This window comes from Mus caroli, unplaced genomic scaffold, assembly GCF_978045245.1.
Source record: "Mus caroli unplaced genomic scaffold, Mus_caroli_1 scaffold_6, whole genome shotgun sequence".
In the NCBI taxonomy this organism is placed as follows: Eukaryota; Metazoa; Chordata; class Mammalia; order Rodentia; family Muridae; genus Mus; species Mus caroli.
This window is the reverse complement of record NW_028227261.1, coordinates 67,970,042-67,987,557: the sequence shown is the minus strand read 5'-3', so window position 1 is coordinate 67,987,557 and position 17,516 is coordinate 67,970,042. Positions and strand designations below refer to the sequence as shown.

General features: G+C 42.5%; 1 pseudogene; it reads left to right on the top strand.

Annotated features, from left to right (window-relative positions):
• Positions 1-15,868: 15,868 nt before the first annotated feature.
• LOC110293351 (polyadenylate-binding protein-interacting protein 2B-like) lies at positions 15,869-16,421 on the top strand (annotated as a pseudogene).
• Positions 16,422-17,516: the final 1,095 nt, after the last annotated feature.

Below are 17,516 nucleotides of genomic sequence, written 5' to 3'. Positions count from 1 at the left end.
GCCTCCTGGCTAAGGATGAAGGCCCAACGGAACCCTGTCCAAGAAGCTCTGTTGCTTCTGTCATCCACATGCTCTCCAATGATCACGAGGTCCTGGGTGTGCTAGGGGTCCTGTGGTGTGGAGAGTCCTCTGAGGTCCTCAATGCCCTTGGCTGGGTTCACTCGGAAGATGTTGGGGCTGGCTCCGACTGGAAAGAATCCCAGCCTCTGGTCAGGTGGGGTTTCTTTATCCTTTTTCCTCCTGGCACAAGACCCTCCTTGATTCTTTGGAACTGATGTTGCATTCCACTCATCTGTGATCCTGAGGTCCCAGGTGTGCTAGGGGTCCTGTGGTGTGGAGAGTCCTCTGAGGCCCTCAACGCCCTTGGCCAGGTTCACACAGAAGATGGCAGGGCTTGCCCCGACTGGAATGGATCCCAGCCTCTGGTCGGGCAGGGTTCCTTTGTCCCTGTTCCTGCTGGTACAAGAGCTTCCTTGATTCTTTGGAGCTGATGTTGCATTCCACTCACCTATGATCCCAAGGTTATCCAGAGGTAGTGGTATTGAGAGTACTCTAGGGCCCTTGGTGGCCTCAGGCAAGTTCAGGAAGAAGATGGCAGGGTTGGCCCTGACCAGAATGGATCTCCTTAATCGTTTTTTCTTACACTCCAGATTTTATCCCCTCCTGGGCCACCCCTGATTATACCACATCCCATAACCCCTCCCCCCAACCCGAATTCCCCTCCAGCCCCACCTTGTCTCCACAAGAATGTCCCTACCCCCAGGCCCCCAGACCTCTCCTCTCCCTGGGGCCTCCATTATCTTGAGGGTTAGGTGCATCTTCTCTTACTAAACCCAGACCTGGCAGTCCTCTGCTGTATATGTGTTGGGGGCTTCATATCAGTTGGTGTATGCTGCCTGGTTCATTGTCTGAGAGATCCCAGGAACCAGGTTAGTTGAGACTGCTGGCCTTCCTATGTTGCCTTTCTCTGTAGCTTCTTTCAGCTTTTCCCTAATTCAACCACAGGGTTCAGCAGCTTCTGTCCATTGGTTGGGTGTAAGTATCTGCATCTGACTCTTTCAGCTGCTTGTTGGGTCTTTCGGAGGGCAGTCATTATAGGTCCCTTTTTGTGAGCACCCCATAGCCTCAGTAATAATGTCAGACCCTGGGGCCTCCCCTTGAGCTGGATCCCACTTTGGGCCTGTCGCTGGCTCAGGCTCCTCTCCATTTTTGTCCCTCCAGTTCTTTCAGAAAGGAAAAATTATGGGTCAGAGTTTTTGACTGAGGAATGGCAACCCCATCCATTACTTGATGCCCTGTCTTCCTGCTGGAGGTGGGCTCTATAAGTTCCCTTTCCCTACTGCAAGGCATTTCATCAAAGGTTCCTCCCTTTGATTCCTGAGTGTCTCACCTCCCAAGTCTCTGGTATATTCTAGAGGGTCCCCCTACCTCCTACCCCCTGATGTTGCCTGTTTCCATTCTTTCTGCTGGCCCTCGGGGCTTCAGTCATTTTCTCTTACCCAATATCAGATCAGGTTCCGCTCTCCCTTCCCTGCCCCCTTTCCAACCAGGTCCCTCTCTCCCTCCCCGATCCTGTGATTGCTTTCTTCTCCCTCCCAAGTGGGATTCAGGCATCCTCACTTGGGCCCATTGGCTTGTTAACCTTTCTAAGTTTTATGGACTCTATCCTGGGTATTCTGTAACTTTTTTATGGCTAATATACACTTATTAGTGAGTGTATACCATGCATGTCCTTTTGGGTTTGAGTTACCTCACTCAGGATGATATTTTCTAGTTCCATCCATTTGCCTGCAAAAGAACAAGGATGTCCTTGTTCTTAATAGCTGAGTAGTACTCCATTGTGTATCCATTCTTCTGTTGTGGGACATCTGGGTATCAAAAATAAGACCGCTATGAACCTTGTGGAACACATGCCCTTGTGGCATACTGGGGCATCTCTTGGGTATATTCCCAAGAGTGGTATAGCTGGGTCTTCAGGTAGATATATGTCCAATTTTCTAAGGAAGCTCCAGATTGATTTCCAGAGTGGTTGTAACAGTTTGCAACCCCACCAGCAATGAAGGAGTGTTCCTTTTTTCACACCCTCACCAACATGTCAACCAAATGCTGTTACATGAGGTTTTGATCTTAGCCATTCTGATAGGTATATGGGTCTTTTTGATTTGCATTCCCCTGATCACTAAGGACTTTGAACATTTCGTTAGGTGAGTCTCAGCCATTCGAGATTTCTCTGTTGTGAAATCTGTTTAGTTCTATACACCATTTTTTTAAAAACTGGGTTGTTAGGTGTTTTGGTGGTTAGCTTCTTAAGTTCTTTATATATTTTGGACATTAGCCCTCTATCAGATGTGGGATTAGTGAAGATTTTTTTCCTAGTCTGTAGGTAGAATACTTTTCTTTTTTCTTTCTTTCTTCTTTTCTTTTTTTCTTTTCTTTTCTTTTTTCCTGTTTTCTTTTCTTTTTTTTTATTTGAAGAGTTAATTTATTTTCTATTTGAAAAAATTTGAGATGAAAGATAATTGGGGCCAGTGTTAAAGAAAGAGAGGTAGAGTAAGATCCCATAGTACCCTACAAACAAGACCAAGCAGTTAGACTGACTAAATGCTCAGCAGTGCACAACCATCAAGTATTTCACATAAAAGTAGATGTTAGAGTTGTAGAACATGTTTCGTAATTCTCCAGATTTTTCTCCCAAGAAAAGAAAAAAAAAATTAAGCCTGAAATTACCACAAAATAGCCACCATTTTGCTCTCCAGTCCTGGCCTCTCTCCAAATAAACTAGAATTATGGCTGTGATTCAGAAATTCAAGGAATTGGGGCACTGCCAATGGCATATTTCCTTGGCTATCTTACTGAGGCAAAAAGACAGATCTCCTTGGGATTTATGGCACTGACGCCTTAACTCTAGCTCCAGCTACAGTGCTTTTCCTGCCCATTGCGCATCTTCACCTTCCAACAAACTTCTTTACTGCATTGTGAGTAGGCAAGGGATATGGACAAATTGGGTATGAGTGGAAAGAGGTGTGCTTATGTAACTAGGAGGGATGGATGCCCTGGTTTGAATAGAGAAATGCCCTGCTTAGGCTCACTATCCAAGCACTTTACCTCTAGTTGATAGTGCTATTTGGGAAAGATGCTGAACCTTTAGGAGTACAGATTTGCCAGGGGAAGTATTTCACTGAGGGTGGACTTTGGGGGTTTATAGCATACTCTCTCCTTGTGTGCTGATAAAATGTGGCAAACTAGCTTTCAGCTCCTGCCCACAAGCTACGTCTTCCCTGTCACATCAGACTATCCTTCTGGAACCGTGACACAGAGCCAACTTTCTCCTCCTGCGTTGCTTAGGGTATTTTATCACAGAAACAACAAAAAAAGGTAACTGCTATAAGAGGTGTAACTCTGACTAACAAATGTGAGCATAAATAGATGGAGTTACCTACCACACTGGATATAGGCCTGATGCTGGAGTATAGTACAGACAATGAGGATGTCAAAAGTACACTTGAATATCCCACAGGCCACCCACAAAGAATAACATATATGCTTTGTGTTAATAACCTCATTCAGCACTGTGTGCCTATAAATGAGTAATGCACCAAGTGATGAAATCTATAGTAAAAAGTTTACCCTCAAAGTAAAATGCAGGCATTGTCATGATGGTGGTTTTCAAACATTAAGTATACGGTGTTTCTGCATCATAAACTTCTGTTGGATGTGTAATACAATCAAGGAGTCTAGGACTTTTATAGACTTAAGACATAGATCTGGCAGAGAAGGCATTAGGATTGGAATTAGAAGACCTGGGTTCAGGTCCTGCCACTTGACAAAGAAGGCTTAAACATTTATAAATGTCAAGTGATATCTAATACTTCATAGTATTTGTCAAGAACTCCAAAAATCATCTTGAAATACTTGGTATTTGATGTGTTTTAGTAGAGGTAGGAGTAGGAGTCCCATGTCACTTGGATGTCATTCAGTCAATGGTTACATCCTTCAATCCTGTATTTATATTTAACAACTATCAATAAAGGATCTCTGAATTCAAGGCCAGCCAGGGCTACACAGAGAAATCCTGTCCCCAAAAACAACAACAACAGCATCATCATCAACAACAAAACCAAAAACCAAAAACCAAAAAACCAAACCAAACCAAACCAAACCAAACCAAACCAAACCAAACCAAACCAAACCAAAACAAAACAAAACAAAACAAAACAGAACAAAGCAAACCAACCCGGAAAATCAAGAGCTTTTCATTTTCCTTGGATACCTCCACTTATTATTCATTGTTCAATAAAATATTTTTTAGAGTTGCCTATATTTAAACAGTAACCAGATTTTGAAAACAATACATCCTGAATGACAGGCAGCTCCAAGAATCATACTGTACACACTCATCTGACAACAGGTTATTTTTCAGAAAACATTGTGTCTCATTCAGTGAAAGAAAGTGGCCCCCATAGCTCATATATTTGCATGTTTGGCTCCTAGTTGGTGGGCTGTTTAGGAAGGATTAGAGGTGTGACCTTGTTGGAGAAGCGATGCCACTGGAAGTAAGCTTTGAGGAACTAAAAGGCTATGGCAAGCCCAGTCTCGGTGCCTTTGTCTCTTGTGTTTGTGGATAAAGTTTAAGCTCTCGGCTACTGCTCCAGCACTATGCTTGCCTGCTGCCACAATCATCATGGACTAACCCTCTGAAACTGTAAGTGTGCTCCTAATTAAATGCTGTTTTTATAAGTTGCCTCAGGCATGATGTCTCTTCACAGCAATAGAACAGTGACTAAGACATGCAGAATTGACACTAACCTAACTCAAAACTAAGGGACATGTAAAGAGCCAAGAGTTTGGCCCATCTCTCAGGATTTATACTAAAATGAAGCAATTAGGAGGAAGACAGAGGATCAAAGAACAGGGTGTTACCGTTTTGGGGGCCTACTCAACTTAGAAGCTTCCAGGATGCAGGAAACTCAGGCAACATTACTTTTTTCACTCTACCTTCTATATGTGTTATGAGAAGCCATCTTTTTATATAAATAGCAAAACTTGATTCTCCAAAGATCGTTGGTAAACTCAGCCCCATTTGGGACTTCTAAGATATCCTGGGACTGTTTTCCAAGCAATAGGCTCAGGAAAACTGTCAAATGTGCTCTGTCATTAGACTCCTTTTCAAATATGAGTAACTTAATCCATATGGTGCTCATTCATAAAAATCCCCACACCACAGCTTCAGGTTTAACAGCTTACCTGTCATCCTAGGAGGCCCCAGTCTTACTTAATACTTCCCTAAGAACTATTGTAAATCAAATTTTGAAACAGGCAGCTGACTTTTCCTTGTGAACTCTTGAGTCCTGAAATGTTAGGTTGAGTTTGAAATAGATTCCAAAATATTTTACTCTTGTTTTATTTATGGACTCTTTGATGTGGGGCTCTATGTTTGTGGTCATTCGTGGTCTATAAGGAACTGAAGGTCACTTGTAGAGGAAGACAGTCTCCCGGAGAACACAAACAAGAGAAGATGCAACCCAGGGCATGAGAACTTACAGGCCAGCCATCCTGGTCTATGATGGGGGCCCTTTGCCCCATGGGAGATTCCTTAGGACACTGGGCTTCACCCACAAAATTTCTTCTTCTGGATTCCCTTTGTTCTACTATTCTAAACACTTACCTTACCTCTTGAAGCCAGCAGGTGACATGTCTAGGTCCACATGAAGAGCCTGAATGGCTGAGGCTCAAGTTCCCAGCTCAGAGGTTTCAGTTCAGGTGGTAAAAGACCTTTTCCACCGTGCCTTTCTTTTTCTCCTTCTTTCTGTTTTTATTTTAAGACCATAAAAATTTTTAATTTAATTTAAACAAATCTGCCTTAAGAACAGCAGGAAAATCTGTCCTCACCCCACGGTGGTTCCTGTCTCACACTCACTCTCTGCTCTCTCTGGTCTGAAACCAATTGTGTGAAGGATTTTTCTTCTAGATTTTTAATTGCTATGGAAGCTGAGAACTCGGAGGCTGTGAAGACATCTTTGTTGACCATGTCTCCTTTGAAAAAACAGTTAGTCTTTTAACAGACTTGGGAAGTGGATGGGGAAGCCCTCTAGGACTCAAATGGAAGTAACCTGAGACAATGCCCAATAAGATAGCAAACGCTGGGCCTAGGCAAGCAGGTAGGATGCACTACAGTCTCTGTGTTACCTCTGTGACCAGAGTCCCCCTGTGACAATACATTAAAAAGAGCATTGTAGCAGTGAATGAAACAAAGTTACTGCAGGGGTTGATATCCTGGATAGCAGCAGAAAATGTCTGTCTACCACAACCTCTCCCTTCTGCCTAGCATCCTCCTGGACTATCAGAATTTCCTCAGATAACACACAAAACATTGCTGTAAGAGACTCGTGTGTATCTCTACCCGCTGTTTATTGCACAAATATCTGTGGAGTCCACTGTGTGCCAGGTACTGGACTAAAGACAGAATTATTATTTCCTTCTCCTAAGACTGCCTTTTATCAGTTAGCAACAAAGGAAACAGCAGTGCAGGAAGCCAAAAGCCTCTGGCCCCGTGCAACTCCTGTCTGAAGCAGTGTGCTGAGGTTGGAGCCAAATTTGCCCCAAACGGTTCTCGCACACCAGAGAACCGTTAAATTAAAAGGCAGTGGTGCTTCTGGGAGAAGCAGACTGGAGGCTTGGCTCTTGGCATGAATAGCTTCTCTTGGCAGGCCCAGCTCCTGACCCATCTAAGAAGCCCATTCAGCACAGAAAGCCCCGTGATGCTGCGCAAAACCACGTGGTGCCTTCTTCGCAGGCGCCCTGGGACCGACTCGCGCTGCTCATTAGTGGTAAATGGTAGCTGCATGTGGAAATCCCAGCACATTGCAGAGAGAATGCAGCCCTAAGGAACCGTAAATCACCTGCATTGATTCGGAACTGACTGAGATGCGGCTAGAGAGTTGTTTGTTCAGAATTTAATTTGATTCACCAGCCATTGAGCAGCCCTTTATTCGGTGTTAAACTGCTACATTTCTAGCTATGGAAGCTGACTCAGGTGTTCCCGGACACTTTCGTCTTTTTTTTTTTTTTCTTCTTCTAGAATTATAGGCAAAGAGAGTGAATGCTTTTCACTCAACCTCTGCTTCTTGCGATGAAGGCATTCAAACAAAGAATGGGATGTACTGACCCATTAATGTGGTAGAGGGTGGCGCCAGCTATAATTGACAAAGCCACAGCTGGGCATAGCTGGGTGAGGGTTAGATTTATCTTCTACTGGTGACCTTTCTATTCCCTTACAAATAGCAAGGCACAATGACAAATGTAGACCGGAGTGTTAACAGTTATCAAGTACAATTCCTTCCAATGGGCATACAGTAACAACAACAAACATAGTGAATCTATCAATTTATCAGGCACCAGAAAAATCTGATTTCAGAATGTCTGGCCCTCCTAACCTGCCCACATCTCCTTTCGGGTTAACTACTCTCTTCCCAGTGTCTGACTGAGATGTTCCACCTCTCTACACTCAGCCTTGCCCTCAAACATTTCCCAGGTCCCTCGGAGATCATTCTTGCCTAGTTTCTCCACCCTCTGCCTCTAAAGCCCAAGGCAAACTTCTGGTTGCTTTTTGGCCTCTTGGCCCAGCTTGAAATATGAGGTCAGCTGCGTTCAAGCAGCTCATTAACTGTCTATGCTCATTCATTCCATCTCCAAGTTCATTTCTGAGACACGCTGGGTTTTGGGTAGCTCAGTGATGGAGCAGCTATATGTACAAGGCTGGGTTCCACCCCCACTACCTCAAACAAACAAAACTCCTGATCTCTTCTGAGTCTGTTCTTCAGGGCTTGAAGAAAAGTCCTTAAATATTGACTTAAATATCACCAATTATAAGCATACCCATCCAGCCATTACCAGGCTCTTTCCAAAGTCATGTTCTTAATGTCATTTCTGGGTCCTCAGTCTGATCTGACTTATTTCACACATATATATATATATATATATATATATATGAAATATATATATATATACACACATTCTATAGCTATTTCCTCTTTTTCATGGACCAAATGGTTTTATTTACCTGCAAGATTATGATTCTCTTAAAGCAATAATTCTGATGATCTCAAGCTAACTCCATTGCTTGTTTTGCCGTCTTATATGTGATTTTATTGACTTAATTTGGACTAAGCAATCAAATTTTCATTTAGTAATTCTGCTAAGTTGTAACCGTTATACATTAGGCACTCATAAACCAATAATTGTATACATTATATTTATAAGAGGTTATTTGAAAATGCTCCCTGATATTATGGCTAAATTACACAACTCGAATCGATGATGAAGAAAGAGGTTAAACTTGAGGAATACTCTAACAAGAAAAGAAATTGTAGTTTGGTAGCAAAGTTGAGGCGAGGTAAAAGAGACTGGAGAAGGAAAATCAAAGATGTGAGAATTCACATGCCTTTAGGATGCAATCAGTTTGGGGGAGAGTCAATAACAAGCTAGGAAATATGGATGGATTGAAAGAAGAGAAGAAGAGAATTTCCAGGTTGTACCAGGAACTCCAATTTTCATCAGATGACATGAATCCAAGGCAGTTGCATAGGCCACATATAGCGGTGGTAACTTTGTGGATCTAGGTAGAGGGAAAGAACCTGAAGTGACAAGCAAGTTTCCCTTGTTCTCTGTGGCCCTATAGAGGGGATCTATACATTCCCTCACGTTTCAAGAGGTGGCTAAGCAGAGAGTCAGAGATGTAGCCCAGCACAAAGGGTAAAGCAAGCTAAAGAGAAGCCTCTGTGTTCAGATCCAGAGATTGATGAACTAACCCTTCTCACTCATTTGATGACAATATGATCTTGTTGCTCAAAAAGTCTAAGTGTGGTTAGCATCACACCCCATCATCCCTCCATAGCCACAGAGGGCAAGGTGACTCAGTGAGAGGTTTTAATTCATTATAGAAAACAAGTTCTTTTCCTATGTACAAGTTAACCACAAATTGAAAAAAAAAGGCCTGTGAGGTATTTTTATATAGGCAAACACATATGCAGTCATACCCAGACACAAAGTATACAAACAGTCATAGAGAGAGAGAAGATCAATTTTTTTCATCCCAGCTTGGAAGCATGAACCTGACAAGACAATGTCGACTGAAGGAACATCCAGACAAGACCCACTGCTGGGTTGGGGAGGGTGCCTAGGGCCTCTTTGTTAGTTCACAGGAAAACCAATGGCACCCCTCTAACCATTGTTGATCCCCGTCAAAAGCCTCTCCCACTTACCAAAAATGCCCAAGTTCAAGAAGTGTTTACAGGAGATTATAATAATGAAGTTATTTAGGGAGATGTTACACAGGGCAAGATGTATCCTAGCAGTCTATAACTGTTGTCCAGGTACCCCATCTTCTTCATTGTTACCTTTCCTCTCAAAATGTCCTATAGTTATCTATTATTGTGCTTATAATACAAAAGTTTCTCATTACTTTACAATATGTCTTTAGTATTACCTTACCTATGGAGGCCTTGACACCTTAAAATTGAAAATGCCCAACCTTTCCTTCTACTCTGACCTGTTTCTTCAGGTTGCCTTCTCTTTGCCACCCCTCACATAATTCCCTAAAGACTGTTCACACCCCAACTCCCCTGTCTACTTCCTGGCTTTGCAGGTAGAAGCAAAAGCAAAGCAAGCCAAACACCATGCTACATGGTAGCTGTGTGAACTTGGGCAAATCACCATGTCTACACATCAAAAGCCATCATTTCAATGGCACAACGATGCTATTAGAATTGAAAACGGCTGTGCATGTGATCATCCTGGCTTGGCACACACTGCAGGCAGTGATATAAATCCAGAGTCCCATGCCCATCCTTACTGTCTTCTCCATGCCTTCCATGGCTACCTTCTGCCTATGTCCTCTCTCTTTTCTGTCATTGCTAAAGACCTGACTCCATAATTTTCTTCCTTCTCTTGGGGAGAATTTATATTCCTCCTCCTCATTTCCCCCTGGGTTATTTCCTGCCCTGATCTCTCCTATGTTCAGTGCACCTTCTTGAGATATAACCATCTTAGCTTGTTCTATGCCTCAGCCTCAGCTTGCTATAACCTGGCTAGCATCCCCACCATCTTCCAATGGGAAGCTTTTCTCCACATAACCTTTTTTTCCCCCTTTCACCAAGGAGCACCTAAAACATCATGCCCTGGCTCTCACCCCAACTAGACACCTAAGCCTTGACATTTATCTCAGTGGATCTAAAGAAATCTTTTGACAATCTCACCCAACTAGCCATGAGCTCTAATAGCTACAGAGAATTGACTTCATGTTATAGATATATCTGCTGCCACATCAAAAGCAGTAGTCAATAATGAATGTGGGTATCTTTAGTTGCCTTCTGATTCTGTGTATCTCCATGAGCTCAGAACAGTAGTGGGCAACTCACACTGTAAGGACAGTGCCCACATAAGTATAGCTCTCTGAGGGACAGGATACAGCTCCAGGCTTAGGTGTGTCAACCTAGCAATGTGACAGAACAGGTCCTTTGGAGTAGACATGGAAATGTGGTTCCCATGGAGGCTGAGCTTGGTGAACTGAGTGAGAACAGTGACTTATGGCAGTCAGAACAGCTGTTAATAGGGAGTCTCTGTCTTAGTTAAGGTTTTACTGTTGTAAACAGACACCATGACCAAGGCAACTCTTATAAGGACAATATTTAATTGGGGTTGGCTTTCCAGGTTCAGAGGGTCAGTCCATTATCATCAAGGCAGGAACATGATAGCATCAAGGCAGGCATGGTACAGGAGGAGCTGAGAGTTCCACATCTTCATCTGAAGGCTGCTAGCAGAATATTCCCTTCCAGGCAGCTAGGCTGAGGGTCTTATAGCCTACACACATAGTGACACACCTACTCTAACAAGGCCATACCTACTCCAACAGGGACACATCTTCTAATAGTGCCACTCCCAAGGCTGAGCACATACAAACCATCACAATCTTCAGGGCAACACCCCTCCAAGTCCATGGTCACAAGTGTGGAGCAACTCTCTCTAGCAGAACTCAGAGATGTCTAGAGTATATAATGTTAACTGTGAAAGCACTCAGGTTCAAGATGATAGATGGCCAGACACTGGGACAAGTATGTGAAGTCAGATCCAAAGAGCTATCAATGAGTTATTAAGAGGGACACCAAGGGTGTTTAGGCATCTGAGCATCTGGTTTAAGTGACCTTAGAGGAAGTGGCTACCATCCATACAAAGATGCTGGAGGCAGTTCCATTTCCAGGACTGAAAAATGATTGTGACCCTGAGTTCCTCCTAGTGCTGTGGAGAAATACTTTCAGACAACAAGATTGGACAAGAAGGTATTTGTAAATATTTCTCATCTAACTCTAGTAAGAAGGGAATATTTGTAGGATAGATGGACTCTAGGAGCAGATCACCTCCAGCTTCTGGCTATCCAGGAATGCTAGTAACTCCAGGACCTCACTAATCCTGGAGATGGACAGAGCCCCAATATGATCTTCCTGCAGCATGACTGTGGAACCTCTTTTCTTTGCTGGACTCACTGGAGAAAGCAGATTTAGAATTCATCTAGTATGCTGTGTTGGAGACAAATGTTCACCAAAGCCTTGCAAGGCTGTCTTACCCTTAGCCCTGGATGGGTCTCCACTGTTTGATTCTTACTCATGGCCTGTGGTAAGCAGCTATGAGACATGTTTCAGCCAATAAATTCTGGAAGTTCAGGCACACATTCCTCAAGTCAAGCACTTGAAATTTCTACCTCTTGGGTTCAGATCTCATCTCCAGCCTGGGTCTGAAGCTTCCATTAAAGCTGACTTTCTGAATCACCTGTCTGAGCCAGAAGCCGTGATGCCCCATGCAACCATGTGCTTGCGTGTAGGCATATGCTCACACGGAAGCTTCACAACCCCACCAAGTTCAGGTCTGTTGCTTACAAAACTCTTGTTTTATTCACACACACCTAAAGGGCAATGTTTATTAACAGTGCAATAAGTGAAAAGAGACATGTCAATATGGGTGATGAAGAAGGAAGGAACCCGAGAAAAAACAACCAGCCAGTGGCCTGGCTATGAACCTTTTGCCAAACTCATTCTGAGCGACATGGACTTTAGCTACTACCTGCCATACTCAAATCTGAGGCCCCACGGAACAAAAAGACCAAAGGGAAGGAAGGCTGAACAAAGAAATAATTACTAAAATGCTCAAATTGCCTCACTGCTACAAAAACATGTCCCTAGGGTGGAAGACAAGGATCCTTTTTGTTTTTCTTGCCTTGACTTGGTATTGATCATCTGAATCTGGAGAGTTAACTATTCCAACCAGCTTTTCTTCCACAGGAGCTAGGATAATAACTTAGAAGCATTCGTTATAGCTGCAGACAGTGCATTTTACTATTCCACCATGTACAATCCTCATACATCAACAGCTACCTACATGAATATTTACCGAATGCCATTCAAATGCATTAGTTTGTGAATTAGTAAGTGAACAGGAAATGGTTTAAATCCCTCCATCACTAGAGCTCAAATAAAGTGAAATGATCTCAAAGTCGGCATTCTGAGAAGCAGAAATATATCAACATGGCTCATGAGTGGCTTAGTGCAATGTCCATCAAAATGTCAGTATTTCTACATACAATTGTATGGATTAACACATGACTATGTATACATTATCATTAAATCTAGCGTTCACTCAGCACCTGTGCATTCCTGACCCATCTAAAAAATCAAAGTGTATCTGGTCAGGCTATATTGACAGTGAGTTCTCATGATGAAAGTGCCATCTGCAGACTCTCCATGACGCATGTAACGTCCCTTCTTTGCTATATAAGAAAGGAAAACAGAGCAACAGAATAAAGTAGCACTTCACTAGATGTTAAAGCAATATGGCAAATTTATTTTTAAAAACTGAAGCCCTTGATTCTTGCTGCTTTTCACAAAGGGTTCTCGGAAATTCTATGAAAACACAGTTCTCCAAGGCCTTTGCTGCGAAGTTGCTGGCAGATAGAAACTTTTTAGATAACCTATGTCAAAGCTTCTGCCAGAAATGTAAACTGTACAATAATTCTTTTATGTCTTTAGACACCTTCAACAGAAACCTTAAACACCCAAGTGTCAAAATAAGACAGATAACCCAATAAATTTGCTAGTGTAGGGACAGAGAAAACAAACCCAACCTTCTGTTACACGGATGTCTGTTAACTCGCTCTGACCACTAGCCTGAAACCTTAGTCTGCCACACAGCTTTCCTGCCTGGCTGTTTATTTAGACTCCTGTAAAACCTCCTGGCACCCATTTTTAATTTTCAGCTTGGTTCTTGTCAGCTTTCTGAAAAGCACAGCAAGGCACACTTTTTAACAAAACACACACAAATCAGGAAAGGACGAGATGGATGGTGGAAGGGTCTCCCAGCAAACTATGCATGGGCCACATTCCTCATCCCATTTGTTTGTAACAGAGTACAAGGGTTGCCAATGGGGTCACTCCATCTTTCATGCTTGAGCTTATAATATACGGCTGTCCTCATAGGCAAGGCTCTGCCTCACTCAGTGTTATTGTCTACAACTGCTCATAAAACTCTGTGTAAATACTCTTTGGAAATTCTGAGAGGGAAAAAAGGGTGGGGAAAGGGGGAGGAAAGAAAGAATCTTTAGTGGTAGCTCATTTTATTCTGTTAGCTTCCTGTTCTTGATTCAATGATTTAAAAAGGCCTCAAGCAATCAATCTTGTTCCTCCAAAGATGAAGAATGGTAGATTCAAGTTCAAGGTTAATTACCAGATAGCATCACTTTGCTTAAACCAGCCCTGATAATTTATCAGGTGAATTATTTGTTCATTATTACATGCAAACGGCTGAGGCTGGACCAGTACCTATAGTGAATGTATTCTGTGACTCAGTAACTGGAATTTGTGGTCTTCTGTAAAGTAACTGGAAAGTTCTGACTCAAGAGGCCATTGGGAGATAGAGGGTGGGTGTTCCCAATCCAAGAGTTCACAGGCATCTTGATAATATGGCAGGGGAGAGAAGGAGGTGCTAAGCATGATTGAAGTGGGTTTGCTACTTTGCAGAGAAAGTTTCCTCATTAGAGCAACATGACCCTTCCTTCCTCTCATTCCCATGCAGTCAGGAGCATTGTCTATTTCCTCAGAGCCCATTAGATAATTATGCTTTCATCTTCAGCAATTCCTACAGTGAATGTTAACTTATGTTGAGATGCAATGACTTTCTTAAGATGGTATGATTTCTGGAGGTTTGTGGGTAAGTGAAGAAAGAAAAAATTTGTAAATAATCATAAGAAGAAGTTGTTTCCATGATTCCACTGTGTATGTTTATGGTGTGAGTGTGTATGTGCATGTGTGTCTGTGTGTGTGTATACAAAGGAAGAAATGAAAAACCCATGTGGGCTAGTGAGATGGCTCAATGGATAAAAGCACCTGCCTGACAACTGGAGTTTAATTCTTGGTTCTCATACGATAGATGGGGAGAATCAGTCTCCAAAAGTTGTCTTCTGACTTCCACAGATAATAAATAAATAAATAAATAAATAAATAAATAACCAAGTAAAAATCTGTATGATGAGAACTTTCAGTCTCTGAAGAAAGAAATTGAAGAAAATCTCAAAAGATGGAAAGATCTCCCATGCTCATGGATTGGCAGGATTAATATAATAAAAATGGCCATCTTGCCAAAAGCAATCTACAGATTCAATGCAGTCCCCATCAAAATTCCAACTCAATTCTTTATCATAAAGTTAGAAAGAACAATTTGCAAATTCTGTGGGAATAACTAAAAACCCAGGATATTGAGGACTATTCTCAACAATAAAAGAACTTCTGGGGGAATCAGCATCCCTGACCTCAAGCTATACTACAAAGCAATAGTGATAAAAATGGCATTGGTACTGGTACATCGACAGACAGGTAGATCAATGGAATAGAATTGAAGACCCTGAAATGAATCCACATACCTATGGTCACTTGATCTTTGACAAGGGAGCTAAAACCATCCAGTGGAAAAAGACAGCATTTTTCAACAAATGGTGGGAGTTCAACTGGCAGTTATCATGCAGAAGAATGCGAATTGATTCATTCTCATATCCTTGTACAAAGCTCAAGTCCAAGTGGATCAAGGACCTCCACATAAAACCAGATACACTGAAACTAATAGAGGAGAAAGTTGGGAAGAGCCTTGAACACATGGGCACAGGGGAAATTTTCCTGAAAAGAACACCAATGGCTTATGCTCTAAGATCAAGAATCGACAAATGGGGCCTCATAAAATTGCAAAGCTTTTGTAAGGTAAAGGACACTGTCAATAGGACAAAACAGCAACCAACAGATTGGGAAAGGATCTTTACCAACCCTACATCAAACAGAGAGTTAATATCTAATATATACAAAGAACTCAAGAAGTTAGACTCCAGAGAACCAAATAACCCTATTAAAAATGCGGAACAGAGCTAAACAGAGAATTCTCAACTGAGGAATATTGAATGGCTGAGAAACACCTGGAGAAATGTTTAAAGAGAAGCAGCGCTGTACTGTGGTGTGAACCTCGGGCGACATTGTCTGGGTGGCCAGGCACCTGGAAGGGAGAAGCCAAGAGGCAGATGCTGCTGATGAACGTACAGGCTCAGCAAGCTAAGCTGAAGAAGTCAAAGTCCCTCTGTGACCCCTATTTGATGTCTTCCTGGAAAGACGATAGACTGCTTCAACTAGGGAAACTTTGAAGGCTGAGTACAATCTTATGATTAAATATTGGTTTAAGGCAGAAGCATGAGAAAGCCATATACTGTTTGAAAGCTTTTAATCCCACTTCCAAGGCTCATGCCCTCCTCAAAAGGATGCTCTTTCTTACTGCTGTTATGTGAATCTCCATAATGAATGGATCCAGTGCGGCAAATACATCACCCAGTGTGAAATGCAAAGAAGACCAAGGGATAAATAGACATGAGGAGAAGGAAAACCCATTTGCAGAATACATGTAGATAGAAAATGAAGAAGATTTCAACAGACAGGTGGAAGAAGAGCGGCAGGAGCAAGACTTCTTGAACCACTGCTTCCTGGAGATGCTGGATGAAGAGGACCAGGACTGGTTCATTCCATCATGAGACCTACCTCAGGCTGTGGGACACTTACAGCTGCAGTTAAATGGACTATCAGTTGGTGACAGTCAAGAATCTGAAGACATGCCAAGCAGTGGTGGCGCACACCTTTAATCCCAGCACTTGGGAGGCAGAGGCAGGCGAATTTCTGAGTTTGAGGCCAGCCTGGTCTACAAAGTGAGTTCCAGGACAGCCAGGGCTACATAGAGAAACCCTGTCTCAAAAAACAAACAAACAACAACAACAAAAAAGAATCTGAAGACATTTTGAGCAAATTAACCTGAATCCAGATGCCAAGGAGTTTATGCCAGGAGTGAAGTACTGAGCTATTGGAAGCTTCCAGAAGGATTTGTCTTGTGCCCATACCTGCGGCCAGCAATGAACCAAAAGGCAGAGCTAAAGAGGGGTAGCAGAGTGTGCGGCCAGTGCGGGTTGGATTGGGTTTAACTGGATATTGTGACTCTGCGTAACTAACATTCAAGATCTACTCTCTAAGCCCGAGCATGGCTCTTCTGCTGTGCTGACTTGCTCAGAGCAGTTTCCAATTTATTTTATTTTCAATGAGCTCTTTGGAGTTAAAGAACTGAAGTTGTTTTTCCTTGTAAGGAACTGTTATCTGCAGTTTAGAAAAATAAGCTGACCAAGGAAAACAGTATTTAAGAAATAATTTTCCCTGCTGTGTACCTACCAGGAGCAGGGTTCCTGGAGAACTTAAGGAGTTTGCAGCTGGGTGGTACAAAGGAAAAGCATGAGATACAAACCAGATATAACACTCAGCTCCCATCCCCTGACATTTCCATGATGAACTGGGATACCAGTGGTCCATAAAGCTCTTGTCTCCTGTCCTGAACTCAACTCAAGAGAACACAGATTTGAAAGTTCTTGGATGAATGTAACTTTAGATGGATGTGAGTTGTATATCAGAAAAGCAGGGTTTGATGATGATTGCCATTTAGTGACTGCTGTCCTGCCATCAGTATGTAGCTATTGTCACTCATCAGGGTTGCTTTGCCTTCATGATCATCATGGGGGCTGCTTCTGGCTTCTTTCCCCCCTCAGCTCTAAAAGACACTATTAGTCAAAAGTGTGAGATGGACCTTTAGTTGTGTTAGTTAAATTTTGAATCTTTTTGGACAGTTTTGTTTTCCTAGAGTCCCTTCAATATCTGTTTCTTATGATGTCTTAATTCCCTCAAATTTTCTGTGTGGTTTTTTTTTTTCAAGGAAATACATGTTTCCAGACACTAGTGAGCTACTTAGTTCAGTTTGGGTGTCTCTCATGCCTTACAGAGTGATTCCTAGAAATTAAGCTGCAGAAGGACCCTGCCCAAGAGTACAACAATCAGGCTTTCTGTGTACAGGAAGCTGTGACTCAGTGTCACTGTTCCCACAGACCAGCTTTGTTAGTTTCCTCATGGTCC